Source organism: Triticum dicoccoides, chromosome 6A, assembly GCF_002162155.2.
Source record: "Triticum dicoccoides isolate Atlit2015 ecotype Zavitan chromosome 6A, WEW_v2.0, whole genome shotgun sequence".
Taxonomy (NCBI): Eukaryota; Viridiplantae; Streptophyta; class Magnoliopsida; order Poales; family Poaceae; genus Triticum; species Triticum dicoccoides.
This window is the reverse complement of record NC_041390.1, coordinates 42,508,100-42,517,784: the sequence shown is the minus strand read 5'-3', so window position 1 is coordinate 42,517,784 and position 9,685 is coordinate 42,508,100.

Sequence of the window (9,685 nt, the reverse complement as noted above, 5' to 3'; positions counted from 1 at the left end):
GACGGTGGAGGCGCGGGAGATGGCGGGTTCGGGGCGGGGCGGGGCGGCCCGGGGTTGGTGCGGCGCGGGGCGGCGGGCTCGGGGCCGGCGGTGGTGTGCTCAGGGCGGGCAACGGAGGTGGTGGGTGGCGGTGCGGGTGTGGGTCAGGGAGGAAGGGGGAGATGGATGACGAATGGGTGGTGGGGGCGAACCGCAAGGGGATAAGGTCGGCCCTATGCCGACGGCCTGGCCGTCGGCATAGGCCCGCCCCTTTGCCACGTCATCGATCCGTGGACATGTGCGCTGCTATGCCGACGGCTAAGCCGTCGGCATATATGCTTTGCATTTTTTTTATTTTTTTGTTACGGCATTTTTTTTATTTTTTTACGGCATGTGCTGCACCCCCCAACACCATTTCGGCCCAAACCACCCAAAGATACCCTCCGTGTCGGCCCGACGTGGCCGTTTCCCCCCTTCGGGACACGGCGGCAGCCACGCCCGTGAGGTCTACACGGCAGGACGGGGGCCGTGGGGGAGTAGTAATGCCACCGGAGCGTCGCACCGGGCCCTCATACATGCGGGGTGGTGTGGTGGCATGTCCGAAGAGGCGGCACGCGTCTCCGGGGTGTGCCCCCCCCCCTCACGGACGGCGCCGCCGCCGGCACCTGGAGGGGGGAAACGGACGCGTCGGGTCTACACGGAGGGGATCTTGCTGTGGGTATGGCCCGGATGTTGCTCCAGAGTGTTCCTATGGGCTGACCTAACACAACCGGGTGGGGAGGTCCACTGGTCAAAGCCCGTCCGTGCAAATTCAAAGGGCTAGATCGCGTGGTCAAACGCTACAGGGTTAGGCGGGACGGGGGCACTTGGGAGGTAGCAATGCCACCGGAGCGTCGCACCGGGCCCTCATACATGCGGGGTGGTGTGGTGGCATGTCCGAAGAGGCGGGACGCGTCTCCGGTTGGCAGAGGGAGTAGGAAGGAGAGCATGACCACAATGAGCTATGTGCAAACCTGATCCGTCGGCAATGTGGATGCGGTCCCTTCCAGGGTACTTCTCCCTCACGGTGAGCAACTAGGTAGAAGAAGCTCACCGCGGTGCTGGAGGTTGCTGCGCTGTAGACGAACGTACAAGGGAATGCTCGTCCGGTGGTCTTACTTATGGAGAAGAGAAAGCGTCCTGGGACTGGAAGGGCACACACGGGCCAAAAGTTATGAAGGCAGCTGTCATTTAAGCCTGGGTTGCATTTTTAGACTTCTCATATTCCCAAGCACACTAGTTTGACCGTCGCAACACCTATTCTCTTCATATAACTCCTGCCAAAAAAAGTGGAGAGTATAACTCCCAACAGTGGCTTACCCTATTAGCTGCAATGGGCTCGATGTGAGTGATACTTTATCTGTGCAGCTGGTCTCCCTTCCGTGCAAGTACCTTGGGTTTACCCGAGAGTGGTATTGCAGAGGCCGAGCGTCAGGCAGCTCGGTATCCTCCTCGTGGGAATATGCATCGTGATTCACTCCTGTCAGGCTTTTTCACCTTATACGTACCCATATACAGCTATGAGAATAGTGTAAATATATGGTGTTTGCCCATTGTCAGGACCGATCGCCCAGATATAAATAATGGGTTGCTGCTGTCCGGCTGGTCCATGGTGTTCTCGGGGCAGCGCCGTCCGTGAGGAGGGGCACACCCCGGACATGCGTGCCGGGCGTTTGCAACCGCCACAACACTTCCAGACTTGTGAGAGGCCGCCTACGCAAGATTTGGCGGCATGCTAGCCCCCGGAGGCCGCCGGCCACAGCCGTAGACGCGCGAAGGGCAATCCGCGTAGAGGGAATTTTTCGGATACTTCTCCATCACCAAAAATTATGAAAAAATACCATCGTTCCTATAGCACATGTGCCCGCATCGTGCAAAAAAACTCATGATTTTATCGCGCTCCGAGTATTTAGTAATATTGACGCCGCATCGTTACCGCAGAACGTCTACTACCGTGTCATCGCCGTCCGTGAGGGGGGGCCACGCCCCGGAGACGCGTCCCGCCTCTTCGGACATGCCACCACACCACCCCGCATGTATGAGGGCCCGGTGCGACGCTCCGGTGGCATTGCTACCCCCAGTGCCCCTGTCCCGCCTAACCCTGTAGCGTTTGACCACGGGATCTAGCCCTTTGACTTTGCACGGACGGGCTTTGACCAGTGGACCTCCCCACCCGGTTGTATTAGGTCAGCCCATAGGAACACTTTGGAGCAACATCCAGGCCAGACCCACAGCAAGATCCCCTCCGTGTAGACCCCACGCGTCCGTTTTCCCCCTCCAGGTGCCGGCGGCGGCGCCGTCCGTGAGGGGGGCACACTTCGGACACGCGTGCCGGGCGTTTGCAACCACCACAACACTTCCAGACTTGTGAGAGGCCGCCTACGCAAGATTTGGCGGCATGCTAGCCCCTGGAGGCCGCCGGCCACAGCCGTAGATGCGCGAAGGGCAATCCGCATAGAGGGAATTTTTCGGATACTTCTCCATCACCAAAAATTATGAAAAAATACCATCATTCCTATAGCACATGTGCCCGCGTCGTGCAAAAAAACTCATGATTTTATCGCGCTCCGAGTATTTAGTAATATTGACGCTGCATCGTTACCGCAGAACGTCTACTACCGTGTCATCGCCGTCCGTGAGGGGGGGCCACGCCCCGGAGACGTGTCCCGCCTCTTCGGACGTGCCACCACACCACCCCGCATGTATGAGGGCCCGGTGCGATGCTCCGGTGGCATTGCTACCCCCCCAATGCCCCTGTCCCGCCTAACCCTGTAGCGTTTGACCACGGGATCTAGCCCTTTGACTTTGCACGGACGGGCTTTGACCAGTGGACCTCCCCACCCGGTTGTGTTAGGTCAGCACATAGGAACACTTTGGAGCAACATCCGGGCCAGACCCACAGCAAGATCCCCTCCGTGTAGACCCCACGCGTCCATTTCCCCCCTCCAGGTGTCGGCGGCGGCGCCGTCTGTGAGGGGGGGCAAACCCCAGACATGCGTGCTGGGCATTTGCAACCGCCACAACACTTCCAGACTTGTGAGAGGCCGCCTACGCAAGATTTGGCGGCATGCTAGCCCCCGGAGGCCGCCGGCCACAGCCGTAGACGCGCGAAGGGCAATCCGCGTAGAGAGAATTTTTCGGATACTTCTCCATCACCAAAAATTATGAAAAAATACCATAGTTCCTATAGCACATGTGCCTGCGTCGTGCAAAAAAACTCATGATTTTATCGCGCTCCGAGTATTTAGTAATATTGACGCCGCATCGTTACCGCAGAACGTCTACTACCGTGTCATCGCCGTCCATGAGGGGGGGGGCACGCCCCGGAGACGCGTCCCGCCTCTTCGGACGTGCCACCACACCACCCCGCATGTATGAGGGCCTGGTGCGACGCTCCGGTGGCATTGCTACCCCCAGTGCCCCTGTCCCGCCTAACCCTGTAGCGTTTGACCACGGGATCTAGCCCTTTGACTTTGCACGGACGGGCTTTGACCAGTGGACCTCCCCACCCGGTTGTGTTAGGTCAGCCCATAGGAACACTTTGGAGCAACATCCGGGCCAGACCCACAGCAATATCCCCTCCGTGTAGACCCCACGCGTCCGTTTCCCCCCTCCAGGTGCCGGCGGCGGCGCCGTCCGTGAGGGGGGGCACACCCCGGACACGCGTGCCGGGCGTTTGCAACCGCCACAACACTTCCAGACTTGTGAGAGGCCGCCTACGCAAGATTTGGTGGCATGCTAGCCCCCGGAGGCCGCCGGCCACAGCCGTAGACGCGTGAAGGGCAATCCGCGTAGAGGGATTTTTTCGGATACTTCTCCATCACCAAAAATTATGAAAAAATACCATCGTTCCTATAGCATATGTGCCCGCGTCGTGCAAAAAAACTCATGATTTTATCGCGCTCTGAGTATTTAATAATATTGACGCCGCATCGTTACCGCAGAACGTCTACTACCGTGTCATCGCCGTCCGTGAGGGGGGGCCACGCCCCGGAGACGCGTCCCGCCTCTTCGGACATGCCACACCACCACCCCGCATGTATGAGGGCCCGGTGCGACGCTCCGGTGGCATTGCTACCCCCTCCCCCCAGTGCCCCTGTCCCGCCTAACCCTGTAGCGTTTGACCACGGGATCTAGCCCTTTGACTTTGCACAGACGGGCTTTGACCAGTGGACCTCCCTACCCGGTTGTGTTAGGTCAGCCCATAGGAACACTTTGGAGCAACATCCGGGCCAGACCCACAGCAAGATCCCGAACCCCCCACCAACCAGAATTCCTTCCGTGTCGCCCGTTTCCCCCCTCCGTGACACGGCGATAGCGACGTTCGTAACGGGGGGCAATCGATATACCATCGGGTTTGTTTTTTAGATGAGGCATAATTATCTTATGCAAAAGCAAAAACTAAAATAAAGTAAAAATAACAAAACAAAGTAAAAATAAAAAAATAAAGTAATGCCCACGTATGCCGACGGCAAGGCCGTCAACATATATGTGCACACACGGAGGTTGTCCCATGGATCGGTGACGTGGCGCGGCACAACGATCGATGACGTGGCGAAGGGGCCTATGCCGACGGCTGTGCCGTAGGCATACCTTTGCCATAGATAAATTTAAAAATTAAGTAAAGTAAACATATGCCGACGGCAAGGCCGTCGGCATACCTGCGCACACACGGATCGATTACGTGGTGTGGCACACGGATCGTTGACGTGGCAGAGGGGCCTATGCCGACGGCTATGCCGTAGGCATACCTCTGCCACAGATATGCCGACGGCCGCCGTTACCACCCGTCGGCGTAGGTTCAACACCGTCAAATGGTCAGCGCTGACCGGGCAGGTGGGCCCGTGCTATGCCGATGGCCTGACCTATGCCGACGGGCCCCGTAGGCGTATCTCGGGCGGTCCCGACGGCCTCGTCTATGCCGATGGCCCCGTCGGCATAGATGGATGTATACCGACGGCTTTTCTACGCCTACGGCCTATCCTTGGCCGTCGGCATATGTCCGGCGATGCCGACGGGGGCCGTCGGCATATATTTGGCCGTCGGCAACCCCAGTTTTTCTGGTAGTGATGTAGATGTATAGTATGGTCTTTTTCCCTGTAGTGTGAGATGTACATATAATGTTCTGTTTGAGGTATTATCTAAGAAAAGATATATGTTACTCCCTCCGTAAAGAAATATAAGAGTGTCTACATCACTAAAATAGTGATCCAAACGCTTTTATATTTCTTTACAGAGGGAGTACCTTGCTTGATTATAAGCCCAATGGGTGTATTTTTTATTAAGAATTTACAAGGTTTTACCTTTATTCTGTGGGTCATGGTTGATATTGTTTCGGGGTTGTGGGTGTAAACTGTGTCTGTGCCTTTCCTTTTACCGTACTATGTTATAGAAAGAATCAAGATACTTCACCAATGGTAGCCCAATGGGGTAGTTCCTAAGTATGTTCGGTTTCTCAAAAAAAAAGTTCCTAGGTATGTTCTAAATCTGAAAAATGCATTGGTTGATCGGTGTACTGTTTTTTCCGCTTCTTGATCAGTTTTTTGGAGGCCATGGGCATGGCTTCTTTTTATATTTGCATGGACTTTTTTCCTCTTCGCTGTTTTCTCTCTTTAGTGTTTCTTTGATGTTCCTTTCTCGCACTGTTTGATGTTCTGCCTTGGGTGACCTCTGCCTTGGTTTTACTTTATTCATTTTGCCCCATGTTTACTTTCTAATGTGTTTTTTGGTTTTCTTTCTTGATCTACTATTTCCTTTGGTGATCCTTCTTCATATAAACAACTCCACAACTCGATTGATTATAAGCTTCTTTTGTTGCAGCAGTTTATTTATTTTTAAATCGTCAAGATTTCTCCAGTTAGTATTTCTGTTTCGGTGTGCTGCGTGCTTCTTACCGACGGACCTCCCATTGCTTATGTCCTACCAGTAGAGCCATGCCTCCCCATTGTCCTGTCCGTCAAAAGCTCGGTACAACCAGTAGCGAGGCACCTCCATGTGGTGCTGTTCGTCGAAAGCTTTCTTTCTCTTTGTCACAAATGTCTTCTCATTATATCTGTCCAATTGATGATCTACTAGATTTGCAGAACATTTAATGGCAGTTGTTCTTCTCTACATTAGTTTCTGATGCTAGCATGCTAAGGTTGAGTGCTTTGGGCTCGAAATATATTTGACCTCTGCTGCTCGTGCTCTCTAGGAGTGGTTTTAAAAGATCTGTTCAGTTTGTTGGTTTAATAGACCATTCCTGATCCTTGCTTTATTAGGTACGATAGTTTCTTTGTTTGCTAGCAGTAATGAATATAAATATATAAATCTCGAGTGTGAGATGCAGACATGCTAAAACTGTTGGCTTTGATAATTTCTGCAGAAATAGTGCTGCTGTTGTATGAGTTCCAAACGGTTTGGGATAAACAATGTATAAGTTTACAAAAAGAGTGTATTTGGATGGCTATGAAGCACATTTGAGAAGTAAGATCTCTTTTTTACTTCATGAGTTGCATGTTGCAGCTTATTTTCATGTACGGTCTTGCTATTTAATTATTCTCCTTCTGCCTCCACCCTGTAATATTCTCCCAATGGCCGATACATGAACTCACAGGAAAACATTAGATTCTATGCCAAGCTGTTGGTACCATATATATACTGGAAGTGGAGTGGTAATAGTTGAACGTTTTGCTTCCCTTTGTAGGAACACGGACATCGCTAGCAGGAGAAAGTATGTGAGGTTGGTAGAGTCAGTCAAGAAATTTGGCAGTACAGTGCACACATTTCTTACTGCACGCTCTTTATTCATAGATGCTCATTTCACTCTATGATCAATGAGAATTTTGAACTGCAATAAACGGTCACACTGTTCTGGACATGAGGTCTAACAAAAACTATAGTTCAATGTAGTGTTTTTCTTGCTTCTTGATCGGTGTGGCAGAGGCCATGGACTGCTTTGATGCTTGCAAAATTGTTTTTCCATCTCTACTATTTTCCGCCTTTGGCACTGCTTAAATGGATTTCCTCGTGTTGGTCATTGTTCTCACTTGGGTGGCCTCTGTCCTTTTTTCTCGTGAATACACAAGCTGTGTATCATTTCATTGATAGGTAGGAGAACAAGAGTTACAAGGTGGTAGATACATAGCTCGTACACCGGAGGGCGAGGATGGATCTACAATGAGCAGAAGAAGCCGGGGTGCTCAGCTCAAACACAAACAGGTGCACGCCTATGGTGGCTCAAATTGGGTGATCACCACAAATCCCCTAGCCCCGGCCAAGGCCCAAGAACGTGCCTCATCGAGAATGCTCTGGATCACCAGATCCATGGAGGGGCGAGCAGTATCAAATACCATGGAGTTGCGGTGCTTCGAAATGTTCCATATAATGAGTATGCCAAGGGAGGCGAAGCTTTTCTGTAGTGATGGTGGAGAGCCGATCATCGCGGAGCTCCACCAGACGACTACATATTGAAGGAATTTCTGCTCTGGGCAATGTGAGTCACCAATCGCAACTACTATGAAGAGTTGCCTGGACAAGAAAGTTGTTGTCAATACTGATGAAACGCGCGGCAATGGGTCTATCTAATATTCTTCAATTCATAGCGTCTATATGATATATCTCTGGCTATCTACTTCCTTGCTAATAACATTGTAAATAATCATTTGTAAACTTCTTAGAACACTATGTATCATCAGTAAGCAACTATCTACCAGCAGTAACTACTCATTTCCATATGTTTAATCTGTGTCTAAATATTTTAATGTTCACTCTGTCAAATACTTGGTTTGCTTCCGGCCTTTGCGCCATGGGCACAACGGGTATCTAATATATATATATATATATATATATATATATATATATATATATATATATATATATATATATATATATATATGCCTTTTTTTGCGTTCAAAACTTGAGAGCTTTATTCAACTGAAGAAAACCTGCCATCATCAGCCATTAGGCTAGTGAGCAGGAACGAAGGTCTAGTGTCAATCCAACTCTCGGTTACCATCAGTGAGCATGCATGCTTAGCACAAAGATGGGCCGGTACGTTGGCTGACCTGCTTACATGTTGAATACGAAAAGAAGTAAAATTTGCCGCTAGCTCTCCAATTTCTACAAGTAAAGGTGCCACAGCAGAGCGATTACTGTGGCGAGATGTCCAGAGGTTCACTACCTCCAGGCAGTCTGTCTCCATGATCACGTGTGAAAAACCGCGCAAACTTGCAAAAATAACACCATCTCTCAGCGCTAGTGCTTCACCAATGAACGGATTTGTAACTCCATGATGAGGTTTACTCCAAGAACCCAGCAAGCGTTCGTCAGAACGAGCAACTCCCCCTGCACCACACCTTGCCGAGACCAAACTCATTGCTGCATCTGTATTAATCTTAATCACACCTGGATCCGGAGGAATCCAACCGTATCCTGGTAGTATAGCAGCCGCAGCTTGGGGTATATCCAACACGGCCAGATCACCCTTGATCCGCCTAATAGTCGTTACTGGGTCCAGCTTCTCTCCATCATGTGTAATTCTGTTTCTTGAATGCCAGATCGCCCACATAACAGAAATCATCTGAGACCTTTGCATATCCGTGAACTGTGAGTCAGACAAGATGTCTCGCGCCCACGTATCGGGATGAAGCCGAGGCCGGCGTACACCCAGCCAATCATAGGCTTCTTCCCAGAACATTTTTGCATGGGGGCAATGCACTAGAGCGTGCATCAAATCCTCATCCATTGCCAAACACACTTTGCATCTTCCAATTTCTTGTATATGTCTACGCTTCAGAGTGCATTCATCTGGTAATATTTCCCGCACCACTCGCCACCAGAATACACGCACTTTTGGCAAAACCTTGAGCTTCCATAATTGCTTCCACATCTGTCCATCAGTCTGTGAGGTACTTGTAGCCGTCCCTTCCTCTAGAGCTACACGCTCTTTGCGAGTCACGAGAGCACGGTACGCAGATTTGACAGAGTAGTTGCCATTTCTTTCATGGGCCCAAGCAAGGAAATCATCGCCTCCTCCGTGACGCAGCGGTATATTAAGTATAGCTTCTGCTTCCGGGGGGATGAACACGTCTCGAATCAAGTCTATCTTCCAAGACCAATTCTCTTCATCTATAAGATCACTCACCCATGCTAGAGTAGTCCCACCAGTTATGACAGTTGGCTAGCATAAGCAAACTACTCCTAGTCGGATCCTACTGGGGAGTACAACTCCGATACGTACACAGACGTGTACTCGGAGGTCTTGTTTAATCCCAATACATCCTGACCAACCAACAAAATCAACCGTCAGCAGAGCTCCGACCAAAAATTAACGGCGATCGACATGGCCGGCAGTCAATTGCATGTGCCTCTTTAATCGGAGGAGGAGTCGAGAGGGATGGAGGAAGGGATGTCGCCGAGCGCGGCCACCTGCGCCTCGAACTCCGGGCTGGAGCAGAACCCCGTCATCTCCAAGAACCTGCCATGGATCATCACCATCAAGCTCTAGGCTCTAGCTGCAAGAATTGTATGAACATTGAACAGTCGAACACACACACACACGCACACACGTCCATACCTCTGGTCAGGAGAGAGGCGCCAGTAGATGCAGTAGTCCCAGCCGTGGGCGCCGCCGACGAGCGGCCTGAGCGCAGCCTCCCCCTCCATGGCCATGAACAGCCACACCGCC